The 13,312-nt window shown below is 48.9% G+C and overlaps 1 protein-coding gene across 1 annotated transcript in view; it reads right to left on the reverse strand.

Annotated features, from left to right (window-relative positions):
- The window catches only part of FRMD4B (FERM domain containing 4B), a 125,052-nt gene that overhangs the window by 78,988 nt on the left and 32,752 nt on the right, over nt 1-13,312 (reverse strand). The window lies entirely within an intron of this gene.

Raw genomic sequence — 13,312 nt, forward strand, 5'->3', positions numbered from 1 at the left:
ACACCCAAAACGTGCTGAAGAGATGATTAAACTCTACTCTTGAACTAACTCCATTAACACAGCACTTGCTGCAGGAGAAAAACAAAGCTGGGCATTGTAGCCGAGCCCTTCACAACAGCCCGCAGCAAATAAACACTGCAATAATCACCCACAGGAGACTCCAGCCTTGCCTCGAGCCAGTTTAAAATTAAACAGCACCCTGCCCTCCTGGGGCTTAAAGTGTTAAAGCTCCCAAACCTTCCATTTGAGCACTTTTCCCTATTACAAGCTAAGGGAAGGTGGAAGACAAAGCATGATTAATCTTTTTAAACCCCTCCTCAAAGGATTTGACACTTTCTAAGCTTTTTGGGACAGAAGCTGTGTGCTACCATCAGCACCTTGCTGAAGAATCGATTCAAGGAGCAGATTTTTGGCTAAAATCATCAGCAAGGCTGACCTGTAGGAGCGAACTCTTGTGCAATGCAATGAATGGAAAGGGGCAGGAGCAGCCGGCACACGCAGGCTGGGTGGGAGAGCTAAATCCCACCAAACCTGCCCAAAGGCACTGCCTGCCCGTCCCAAATATCCTCACGGGAGGAACACACCTGTGTGCCCACGGCTCAGTGGAAGCATTCACAACCCCCCCCCCCCCTTCATCCCTTATTCATCAGCCTGCTCCCAACTGCAGGAGCTCACACGCCGTGAGCGCTGCTGTGGCAGCTGGGTGATGTAATTCTGCAGGCAGATGCCTGCCTGCCTGTTGAGACAGGCTTTGGACCTGTGTCTCCGAGATCTCCCTCTTCCCTTTCATGCATGACAGAGTGAAAGCAGCCCTGGTCCTCTTGGTGCTGCTGTCCCTTGGCTGTGCTGGTGCCAGGGGGTTCTGGTCACTCCAAACCTTGCTTGCTTTCATATGGGGAAAACAACAACCGCATTTCAAATGGGTAAAGCTCATTTGGGTAAAGCTGCTACAAAGTGAGCCCAAGCAGAGGAGGATATGCCTGCTTGTAACAAGAGACAAAGATTTGGGCTCTACAGTGAAATCCAGCATCCATATTTCCACTCCACGGGTTTTATCATGCCCTGGAATTACTCAGAGCCTGTAGCCACAAAAGAATCTTCCTCCTCCTCCTCCAGTGCTGCCCACCACTGTGTTTAGAGGACTTTGACAGCAATCCACAGGTACTGAACAGAAAAGGTTTCCCTCTTCCACTGGGAGAGAGTGGTCACAAATATCCATGGGGTTATTCTAATAACCTGAGCCAGCAGCAGTGCCAGGCTGGGCAGCAGGGAATTGCCATTCCCTCACAGAACACTGCTTTGGAGAGGAATCAGCCAGGAAAATCTCCAATGGCATCTGCTCACTGCGGTCAAGTCATATCCAAATTTAAACACAGAGATAAAAAAAAAAAAAGATTCAGTTTTCAAGTGCCATTTCTAGAAGAAAAGAAAAGGACCTTTGTAGCTACAGAAACAGTTCAGGGAACTGTCCTGTGCCAGGAAAATCCAACCAACCCACCAGGAAAAGTTTACGTGGTTTTGTGCTGTGCCTGCTGCCCTCAGTGCCTTTTTGTTTTGCCTGTTTCCTCCCCCATTACCTAACTAGATTGAAAAATAAGGATGATGATTTTCTCTTTCATCAGAGCACAGCAGATTTGTGCTAGGTTTTTTGGTTTTGGGTTTGTTTGCGTGTTTGGTTTTTTCAATAGCTCTATGATCCATGCTATCTTTACACTGAACTTACATTTCTGCACAGTTTTCTTCATGCTTCACAAGCTCCTGTGAGCCTGAGCAATGGCCTCAGATGCTCCAGCTCAGAAGGCAGAGCCAGAGGTACTCAGGCCTTCCCTCCTCACTGCTCCCAGCTGCTTTTCCCCATCACCTTGTGCAGGCTTCACGTTCCTACAGCAAAGTTACAGCTCCATGGGTTTTGCTGGAGCAAGGCAAGAACCTTCTCTCCACCCTTATTCTCAGGGCACATGGACTTCAAGTCCAGTCTCACAAACAGAAACTTCACCCATTTTTTCATCCCTGGGTGATAAAACAAGAATTAAGTCCCACCTGGAGTTCACCTTCCCAGCTGACCCAAGTACAGGAGTGCACTGTCCCTTGAACCTGGACAGTGTTAAACACACACAGAAATAAAAAGCAAATGAAGTTTGTGATGCAAAGAGCAGCTAAATGCAATTCAGGATAATTTGGGTGGAGTTAAATGCAGCTGATGAATTATCCATTCACATCAGTCTTAGTCTTTTATTGACTTCCACTCTAAGAATCTGACTGTATGAGGGTTAGTTTGAAATACCTAAATAATACCCAAGCTCCTTAGAGTCAGAACAGAAAACAAGATTCAGCAAGGGAAAGGCAGCAGGATAAATACCCAGGTGGTTTCCAAAGGCTCTACCATCCAGATTTCTATTCTGTGAGGAGAAGGAGGGGGAGAGGGCTCTCAGAAAATGTCTTTGTAGATATATGTACCACTGTCAGGGGAGCACAAGAGACAGCTACTGCAGATCTGTTTGATGTGCAGTCATATGAACAACACAGCATTCATTGCTGATAAGGAATAAGCCTACACAACAGTGATCTAAGGAGAATGTCACTTGAAAAGGCAACAGAAAACTTGATGTGTGGCAGACTCATGCTTCTCCTCACATTATTGACTGCAGATCCAGAATAATGAGTAATAAAAAGAACAAAGGTTTGCTACCAACATAATAGGAAAAGATGATCCCAAGTGGATCTCAGGCTTCCTTGCATGTTATCTTCTATGCCAAAATTAATGGAACCAGGCTTAGCTGAAATGCTGCTCCTCTTTTCAAAGTTGCTCATATGAAGTTCAGAATAAGGATGAATAAAGAATTCATCTGCCTGTGAGGCCAGAGGACAAGAGCATCAATCTGCTTTTAAATCTACATTGCAGAATTGCTCCTAGACAGGACTTTTGATTAGACATGCAGGAAAGGACACACACACACAAAGTCCCTGGTGATAGCAAATGAAATTAAAGCTTTGATCATTTTCAGTCTCTGAACCTTCCACCAAAAAAGGTGAGTTATTGTGCAGATGCATAAAATGTCTAATTCTGCAGGCTCACAGATGTCTGTCCTGACCAGAGCTTTAAAACATGCTCTGATCCATACTCTGCACTCATATTGATTACACCTGATTGCAGCCAATATTTGTAACATTCCATAGAGAAAGCAGTACAGTTCAGGGAACACACACACAAAAAAACAACAACAAACCAAAAAACCCACAGAGAGCCCTCACAAAGTTATGAGAGGCAATTCTGTTTCATGGCACACACCACTATTGACATCTGCTGTTACCTGCACTCCCAGGGCTCCAGCCCTGAAGCCCTGAGCCCACCCAGGGCAATGAGCAGCATCACTGAGATTTGTGCTAGAACCCAAAAACCTCACTGTCCTCTGAATTCCCACCAGGAACCAGATGCAGTCCCACTTCATCCTGCTTCACCCACACGTGCTTCTCCTTTCTGCACAAATCTCTGTGCAGATCTGCATGAAAATCTTCCCATTTTGCTCAAGTTAGAAGCCAACAGCACACAATTACACTGCCTTTAAAAATAAACTTAAGCACTGCTCAAAGGTGCTGTTTTGTAGGCGGTTTCATGAGCATGAACAACAGGATTACTTGGGAATTAGGACTTTCAGACAATGCTGAAGGCTGCATATCCCCTACAACTTTGTTTTTTAAATTCCTGTCATGAACCAAGTCTGTCAAGCTGTGAGCATTAATGCAATTAACCCCAAATAAAGATGAAGTGACTTTTCAAAAATCGGTTTTGCTACACTCTGGCCCTTAATTACCAACTTAAATATAAAGTGAAATGCAGACACTGGGCACCCTCTCTTTGATGTTCTAACCTCTCAGTACATAAGATGCTTAAGCAGCAGCACCAGTGCACAGGATAAATCTGTAATCCAGCCTGCCCTGATCGAGAGCTTCTGATGCAAGATTCAACTTCTGGTAAAAGTGTTTGCAAACCAATTTTGTTCCTTGAGATTATCAAAAAGAATTAATCATAATGTGCCTCTAACTAACCTACTTAATCCTTCATATAGCACAAATCTGGGGACCTCTCAGAAATTAAGTCTACACTTCCACAATGATTTATTTACTGCCATCACATTATGAAAATTAAATTTAGAAAAAATGAAAAGGGCCATGCTACTCTCCTTTAAGGCTAACAACAGCATCCAGTGACAGCTATTTATTTATCAGGTTCTACACCAGGAGTTTCAATTCCCAGCTTTTGCCCACTGAACTGCACCTGTGTCAAGTGCCTGCTGTAGCTGAAAGCCACAACTACACCCAAAATGATCCACAGCTCCAGAGGGAGGCTGATGCCTAATGCTCTCCTCTCTGGATGAGGCACAGCCTCTAACAAGCTTATTTAACAGCAGCCTTACATATTTCTAAAGGAGGTGCTGCTGTTTTCCCTCCTCTCACAGAGCCTGGGCTGCACTGTATTGCTCTACACTAATAATATAAACACAACACCGTGATGAACACATTTTTAAAGATGCACAGCCACTGTGCCAGAAACACAAATTTCCTGCAGTCTGGATTCCACAGTAAACTAATTAGCACTTCACATCAGAAATGAGGTGCCACAGTCTTTTAACTTTATAAATGATTAAGCAGCTGCTGATTCCTCAAACAGCAAATTTCATACCTGCCATACCCAGAACGACAAAATCAGGTCAGGTTCAAAACAAGCAGCAGATGCTCCAGTTTCACCAGTCAGGGTTTATCACCTTGCACTGCCACGCTATCACCAGCAGAACAACATCACCCAGTTTTCAATCACAACCCCAGTTCCTCCCATAGCCTGTGGCCAGTGCAGCAGGGCTGTAATTTAGCCCAGCTCCACTGGCTTCAGTGAAACCTCACGTGTCCAAACACCATCAGGTGGGGATGCTTGAGGAGGCTACGTGACACCTGGCAGCAGGGAGCAGGACTTCTAATGCAGGTCACTATTAACATGGACCTACACACACACTGTACTTAAAGGTTTATACATTGAAATTTTTCTAATTTATAAATTTAAATTTGTACTTCTAAGGTGGGAGAACTTTACAGCCTCAAAGTCAGTTTGTAACAAAAAGATACCCAGTAGGGAGAAACACCAGACCTGTGAGGAAAGAAGGATGAGGAAATGGGAGAATAGAGTTTGATCTCCAGCTGAAAGAGGATTTGTCTCTATCACACAGAACAAAGCATCCCATTTAGAATGCTTTCTAAATACAGGTTTCTGTCCTTTCTCAGCTGCATGGTGATGGCCAGCAGAGCAGGATGGGGAGCAGCAGGGAGGCTGACACCTACCCAGCCACCAGCACCACTGTCTGCACCTCTGTGGGCACAGAGACCTGCCCAGGGACACAGCACAGCAGCTCAGGATGTGACACTGCCTTCCCTGCTCCAGGATGGGGCAGGAGCCTGGAAAACCACCCTCTTGTTCTCTGCTTTGTGGGAAGGGCTTCCTTCTCAAGGAAAGCTCCTTCAGGAGGGGACAGTCATCACCAGTGACATGGGAAACCATCCTGCTCTTGGTTCTACTCCCAGGTCACATCTGGAGGAAGCCAGAGATCAAATGGCACAGGGTGGAAACGTGGAGCATCCTCAGAGCTGCAGAGATTGGCACCACCAACAGAGAGGGCTTCACCCAGAGCCTCCCTCCCTGAGACAGAGCTGCCAGAGGAAATGATTCAGCCCCAGCAGCCCCCTGTGAGAGGGAGGACACCCCAACCCCAGCCCAGAGGGCTGTCCTTCTGGGGAGCATCCAGGGGAAGTGACAGCACAGGGGGGAGAGACTGTGGCTGCCTTGGCAAGCTGAGGCAGGAAAAGCAGTTTCTCTCCAAGCTGCTGATTTCACCTACCTGAAGGTGCTGATTTCACATCAGGGTTTCCTAACTAGGTCCCAGCTCAGTAGCAGGTCACTCTCACTCCCATGCAGGCTGTGCCATGCCTCCTACCCCAATACCAGCCCTCAGAGATGGTCCCCAAGCCTGAGAGGGGACAGGAGCCTCCAAAGAGGGACTGAGACCCTGCAGAGCAAAGGGCAAGCAGCCCTTTGAAAATAAATTATACACCATGAAAATAAATTATAGAAAGAGACAAAACACCCTCTGCACCTTCATCTTGTACCTCTACCTCCCCCAGAGGGGCAGGGGAGAGTAATAAAGTGCACAAAATACTTTCCACATCCTGGTTTTGGAGGCAAAACTCTAACATCATCTGTGCACTCACACACCATGCTGACAGAATTTCTACCTCCTGTGCCCAGTTATTCAGGTGAGTCAGCCCAGTCCCTTCTCCTCCCACAGCCAGCCCTGCTCCTCTCTGTGCAGGCTCTGCTGACACTCCTCTGCCCATCACCTCACTGGAGCCATGAAGTGCTTCAGGGTCTCATCAGAGACCTGGCAGGCGCCAAGTCTGCAGGACCAAAGGGTTCCAGGCAGGTGACACATCCAGCCCCACTGGTTTGTCCCTGGCTGCAGGAGGGGCTCCTCCCCAGCTCTGGTCACTCAGGTGGACACCCTGCTCCCCAAGAGGTGCCACACCTGCCCAGCTTCCCCCAGGCACCACCATGGATGCTGCCATCGCCCTGCTAATGTCCCAGACAAACGTGGGACAGCGTCTCCTTCATTTTGAGTCGTCAAGGAGCATTAAAGGGAGCTTGGAGAAGCCAGGTAATTACTGCTGGATGAAGTATTTCACAGTAGATGGAAGGACGTGAGGAGCATGGAAAACCAGGGCTGCCCCAGCTTTATGATTATTTTATAGCCTCGTTAATCTGTGGCAAATGGGGCAGAATTAGTGCATAACCTAAATTCTGGGCAGACATCTACAGCTCTGTAAGAGGAAGCATAAATGAGATAGTAAAGTTTCAGCATTCTGCATGATATATATGGGCAAAGAGGCAAAATAAGAACCCAAACCTACCAGCTTCCTGACAAGAATCTTTTAAAGAGTGAGAATAAGTGATATCTAACTCTTATAATTATATCCTCAGTGCATTCATTCTCTTAGGATGAGTAACTCAGGATGCTGTAGCCTCCAGAAAAGTCATGACTCAGAGCAATGCTGTGCCCTTGATTAGGCTTTATGGGTCATGCCTAGCCCAGGAAGGTGCACCCAGGAAAGGACTTGCCCTTCCCTAGGTAGCAGATGACAGAGCTCAGATCACTGCACTCCATCAAACACAAACCAAGACAACATCTTGGATGCCTTTGTCCCCAGTTCCAGGCCACAAACCCAGCAAGAGCAGGATTCACTTCTGTGTCCATTCAGCATCTGGCACAGCAGAGCACCAATACTGATAGCATCAAAATCCTTATTTAAAGTAGCCCATCCCCAGGGCTGCTGGCTGGCAGGGATGAGGGCAGCAGCACAGCAGAGCAGCTGATGCTCTCCAGGACCACCAGCATGTCACAGACATCTTTTGTGAGAAATCCTTTCCTTAGGATTTTTCCTCCTGAGAAGCTGAGAGGCCTCTGGAACAAAATGTAAACAATGGTTATCTGCTGCTGTGGGATGCAACAGGTGGATCTTTGATTGGCCCATGTTGGTTGTTTCTAATTAATGGCCAATCACAGTCAGCTGGCTCGGACAGAGTCCAAGCCACAAACCTTTGTTATCATTCTTTCCTATTCTATTCTTAGCTAGAATAAGGAAATCTGAGGAAATCCTTTCTTCTATTCTTTTAGTATAGTTTTAAGGTAACATATATCATAAAATAAAAAATCAAGCCTTCTGAAACATGGAGTCAAATCCTCGTCTCTTCCCTCAACCTGAGAGCCCTGTGAACAGCATCACACCAGCACCCACTTCACCTCCCCCAGGCCCCAGCCCCACCCCTCCAGCACACCCAGGAGAATGGTCCTGTGGACATTTTTATCTGGGATTTGATCCTGCACAGTCTGAAGACAATGGATCTCGTTGCACCTGCTGTAGGTGAGGTCAGTCCAGATCCTCTGAGGCAGAGCTGTGCATTTTCCCAGCCAGGGGACAACCACTAACCAGGGGAAAGAGAGAGCACTTGTTAATAGAAGACACAAAAATAAATTGGTACTGTAAGTCCATATAATAAATTGCCAGCACTTTTGGTGCTATGGACTGATGTTTTCTGTGAACACAGGTCTGCTGCAATTGCACTTCCAGAGCTAGGAAACACAAAAACAACATTTCACAATGTCTCATCTGTTGCTACAACAATTAGTGCCTCATTTTATTAACAAAGTACCTGTAAAGTGCTCATTTGCCAGCTCTGGACAAATAAATGGGCAATAACCATCTAAAATTTGAAAGCAGGCAGGTTGGGATGTCTTGTTGTTAGACCAGATGAGCTGTGGTGTAAAGCATCTCTTGAAGGTGAGCCTGGCTTCAGGGTGGCTGAATCTGGCTGTGGAGAAGGAAACAAACTGAGCAGCTCATGGCATTTTCCCAAAGAGGGGTCACTCTGTGGCTCTGGGGTGCAAGGAGCAGCTGGTCCAAAGGAGAAGGAGAAAGAGCAGCCATTGAAAGGATGTTTTCATCCTCACCAGGCATCCAAAACAAACAAGCAGCATGTCATGGGCTCGATCCAAAGCCCATTGAGAGCAGTGGAAAGCCTCCAGCTGCCCTCAATAGGCTCATGGGGAGGCTGGGCATGCCTTGGGAGCCCCACGAGCTGCCCCACCAACAAACACACTGAGCCCAGTGGGGACTCTTCACCTCCTGCAGCTCCTCCTGCCACTGCTGTCCTGTTCTCCTCAGCCCCAGCAGGCATTCTGCAGTCATTGGCTATTCAAGCCACCCTTTTATTAAATATACTTCTTTAATACAAGTATATATTAAATATACTTATATAAAAATATTTTTTTTCTACACAGCCCCAAGAACTCATACAGGTTTTTAATCCATTGCTGATGTTGCTGTGGCCCACAAGATCTGCACCAAAACCCTGAACTCTGCTTCTGTGCTCCACAAGGCTCCTTCTGGAGCTACCACACAGCTCAGTCCTCCCCCAGTTGCCACCCTCGTGTTTGCCCAGGAGCTTCCAGGAGTTGGACAAGAAGGCTGCACTGATGCTACAGAAATTCCAAGTTCTTCTCACCAAGACAGGTCAAGTTGAGACAGAGCAAACCTCCTTTGAAAGCCACAAGTCCTGATGCAATTTTCCCTCTTTTTTATGAAGGAATCCCCAAGAGAAAGGCCTGACGCCAGCAGCGCTATCAGACACTGCAGGGTGGGAGCAGTGACGTGGGGAAATGTCAGAAACACAAACAATGAGAGAGGAAGAGGGAGGGAAAGGCTGAGGGGACACAGCTGGGGTGGCCACGGGGGCTGTGGCAGCCCATTGAGGTCAGCAGGACCTGACCCTGCAGGAAACAGGGTGAGGAGTGGGCATGGAGCCCTGTCCTTGCCAGGGGAGGGCACACACAGCTCAGCCTGCAGGGAACAGGGTGAGGAGTGGGCACAGAGCCCTGTCCCTGCCAGGGGAGGGCACACACTGAGCTCAGCCTGCAGGAAACAGGGTGAGGAGTGGGCACGGAGCCCTGTCCCTGCCAGGGGAGGGCACACACAGCTCAGCCTGCAGGAAACAGGGTGAGGAGCTGGGTGAGGAGTGGGCACGGAGCCCTGTCCCTGCCAGGGGAGGGCACACACACAGCTCAGCCTGCAGGAAACAGGGTGAGGAGTGGGCACAGAGCCCTGTCCCTGCCAGGGGAGGACACACACAGCTCAGCCCCTCCTCACAACCCCACCAGACCCAGGGGGCACAGCAACTCCCCCCTTGCCAGCACATCTGTCCCCACAGCTGGTGGCCATGGGCAGATCCACAGGAAAAACTGTGTTGTTTTGGTTTTTTTACTTATCCCTGCACTTGTGGAGGGTGAGGAAAGGGTGCAGAGGCAGGGGTGTCACCTCAGCCCACAGCTCAGTCACTCATTTTGTAGCTAACTGGAGAGAACAGAAGGGAAACGGCAATGGTAAAGCCCATTCTCCCATTTTGCCAAAGGACTGTTGATAAAACAGCCTGTTAAAACTCAATATACTTCAGATCCAGTGTTTTCTTCTGGTTTTTAACTCCTTTTAGCTTTTCCCTCCTCATCACCTTGGTAAAAAGGGAAGCCCAGCAGACTTGCTGAGAGTGGGGCTTTAGCCCAGCCAGGCTCCCCACATTCCCTGATCTCTCTTCTGGCCATCCTGCAACAGCATCAACTCCCCAATGGGGTCAATCTGAGACCACTCATACACTTTTAAAGTTATTCCTGCTGTAATGGGCACAAATGAGAATTCTGCATTTGTTAACAATTATCTCAGGCAGTAACTTCAGTTCCCCCTCAACTTCCAATGGAGACAACGCAGACCGGGGACTGAATAGTACCTGTTGACAGAGAAACTTTTAAATTAATGGATAAGAGGGGTTAAAATGGCTTCCTAAAAGAAGAAATCCCATTGCTTCCCTTTCCCTGCCCCCTTGGGATGTGAAGCAGACTTGAAAACTGCCCTTGCCATTATCAGCGCTGTGATTCAATCAGCTTCTCATGGCCCTAATTAGCGGCTATTTGTTTTCATGGGTGTGATTCCTCACTTGCCAAGACTGCAGAATTGTAATGTATTTTTCCCTTCCTCCTTGGAGAGGACATGAGACCTTAGCCAAGGAAAAAGGAAGCCATTTGGAGCAGGAAGAGGATGCTTGGAAGTAGAGCTGGGGTGCTTATATTAGGCCCTTTCAGAGGTCAGAGGATCAAACTGAGTTTTTTTTTTTTTAAAGTCTGCTGTTCTCATTCACATTAATGGGCAAAATTGTAGCACAAAGGGCCCTTGGCCTGGCAGTTTGAGCAGGTCACTCTGTCCTGCCCAGCTGGTCCTGGGGGATGCTCCCAGAAACCCAACCCTGTGCACCTGGCTGGAGGGGGACAGGGGACATCCAGCCCAGGGGAACCAGAGCACCTGCTCCTCCCTCCCCACAGTTCCACATCAGGAGGAAGGAGAACTTCCAGCTACTTCTGGCTGGGCCCTGCTACACCCAGTTTCATTCCCTCCTCCCCCTATACCTCAAGGCAGGTGGGAGCTTTTGGGTGGGAACAGCTCCAGGAATGGGGCTTTGGAGGGCAAAGAAAGCACAGCTGAAAGCTGAGAGGGGCTCAAATGTCCCACAGGCTGCCTGCAGAGGCAGTAACATTGCTCCTTAGGGGGGGATAGATAGAGGGGACTGTCCCCCATCACAGCCCTGTCCTTCCCCCCTCCCCAGGCACTCCGTGGCCTTGGCAGGGACATGGGGATATCTGTCCCTTCTTGGGGATACCTTCCCTTCCCTGTCCCCAATGAGACAGCAAGCTCCCTCAGCACACAACTAACTCACAGAAGGGGAAAATAAATTCTGAGCTTCAAAACCAAACCTAGCTGGTGTTACATTTTCAAATCCTCAGGGAGTTAAGGAAAATATAAAAAGAGTTACAGTGAACATCCTTTCCCCCTTCCCCTGCTGCTGAATATTAAATCAAATAATTCCTCCCCCCACCAGGAACACAGCAGCCAAAGGACTGCAACTCCTGTTTCTGTATTGCTAAGCGATGCACTGGCCCTACAGCAGGTAAAATTGTAGCACAGCACCATCTGTTTCCCAATCTGCTCGCTGCCAGCTTCCATTGCAGGGATTTACTCCCACAGCCCTCCCAAGGCAGAGCTGAGCTGTTGGGCAGAGCATCTGTCACAAGAGAAAGGGATCTGTCACCTGCCCACTGGGGACACAACCCACTGAAAGGTGGGGACAGAACATTTCTTTTCTGTCACACGCAGCACAGGCCCACAGTGCCAGCTCCAGTGAATAGCCCTTGATGATGCTACACATCCCTAACAGATTGCAGGGGAAGGCACATTTTCCAGCTGTTTGTGCCTTGTGCCAGAGCACATTTAGATCAGCAGTTTCTCTTCTAAGTGTTCCGGGGGTTGCTGCAAATTTTCCACTATGATTAAGGAGAAGGAGAAAAGCAGCCAACAGTTCCACATCTTTAGATTGAAATTCAAGGGACTCGTACACAAGAGCTTGTGAAAGCCTCAGATGCCGGTCAGGCAGCTCCCAGTCTCCTGTGTGCAATGGTTTCGGATCTCAAACAGTGACCAAAGCACCAGGGAGCCCAGCACAGAGCTGACCCCAAGGGTGACAGTCCCCATGGGGAGCTCAGGGGGTGCCAAGCCCCAGTGCTGGGGGTGCAGAGCCCTCCCAGGGCTGCCCCATCTGCAGCTCCCTTGAGTTACAGCTGGACAGACTGACAGGCGACAGAGCCAAGCCCGCACCCCAGCTCGGCCCAAATCGCTGCTGTTCTCCCTGCAGAGCAGCTGGTGGGGCTCTGTGCTCAGCAAGGGGAGCAGAGCCCTCAGCAGCTGGAGCAGCAGCAAGTGTTCTGGGGCTGGGAGCCTCCATCCCCTCACCACCCACGGTCAACATCATGCCCACATGGCCAGCTGAGCCACCAGCACCGGGAGCCACATCAAGAGCAGGTCTGCCATGAGCAACACCCATGCAAAATAAACCCGGGAGAACCCTCTGAATACCCTTCATGCTCTGTCCCTTCTGCCCCAAGCTCCAGGAGCACCTCCACCAACCACATCCCCCAGCTCCTGTGGTGGTAACAATCCCCCAGGCTCAACTAACATCAGCTCAAAGAAGTTGCTCTCACCTGAGCCTCAGGAATCAGGCACCTCCTGGAAGGGAAAGCTGCTTGCACTGCTCACCCTCTGGCACACGCCATAAACTCTCCTGGATCCGTGTCCTGATGCTCCTCTCAGCGCCCCCACCTCGTCCTGGCTCTTCTGCACAGCCTGGGGTGGCTGTCGCTGGCCAGGGGCTCTGGGCACACACCAGGGCACCCGAGCTGGTGGCTGCAGGCAGGGGAATTCCTGCAGCACCTCCCAGGGCAGGCGGGACAGGAGAGCACACAAAGCAATGAGCAAACTGGTTCAGCCTGTTGCTGCCTCTGCTGAGGGCCAGCTCGGCACGGGAGGTGTGGAAGTCATGTGTTCACTCCTGCCCCAGCTTGGAAAACAAAAAAAAACATACCCAAAAAATCAAGTGGTTTCGTAGGGTTTAAGACTTTCACCTAATTACTTTCAAAGAAGTTATTTGATGACTGAAATAAGGCCAAAACAAGACCTAGAATTTCAATGCCAAAGTTGTAGCAAAACAAATCCTTTCTCCTCCCAGATTTTGTTTTACATATAAGCACCTCCTCTTCTACAGCCCTAATTTTACTGTTCAGGAATGGGGAGTCTTGTTCCCACTTCTTTCCCTCCAGCCCCATCTATGTCACAGGCTGTA

Source organism: Molothrus ater, chromosome 11 (genome assembly GCF_012460135.2).
Source record: "Molothrus ater isolate BHLD 08-10-18 breed brown headed cowbird chromosome 11, BPBGC_Mater_1.1, whole genome shotgun sequence".
Classification (NCBI taxonomy): Eukaryota; Metazoa; Chordata; class Aves; order Passeriformes; family Icteridae; genus Molothrus; species Molothrus ater.